This window comes from Aptenodytes forsteri, unplaced genomic scaffold (genome assembly GCF_000699145.1).
Source record: "Aptenodytes forsteri isolate BGI_AS27 unplaced genomic scaffold, ASM69914v1 Scaffold47, whole genome shotgun sequence".
Classification (NCBI taxonomy): domain Eukaryota; kingdom Metazoa; phylum Chordata; class Aves; order Sphenisciformes; family Spheniscidae; genus Aptenodytes; species Aptenodytes forsteri.
Window position 1 is genome coordinate 111,030 of NW_008794731.1, and position 256 is coordinate 111,285.

Below are 256 nucleotides of genomic sequence, written 5' to 3' on the forward strand. Positions count from 1 at the left end.
GGGCGTGTTTCGCCCCGACTCAGGCGGGAGCCGGGGCGGCCGGTGCCGCGGGGACGCCGGGGTGCCGGTCCCTTACAACCAGGGACGTTCCCATCCCTCTCAGCAGGTTTGCCGCGTCAGCAGCGTTCCGGAACCAATTCCCGGGTATTTGGTGTTTGGGAGCGGTCACGCTCCTCCCTGCCGGAGGATTGTGGTGAAAAAGGGAGTGGAAAAGAGAGAGAAAACCTGAGTGTGTGTGTATTGGGGGGGGGGGGGG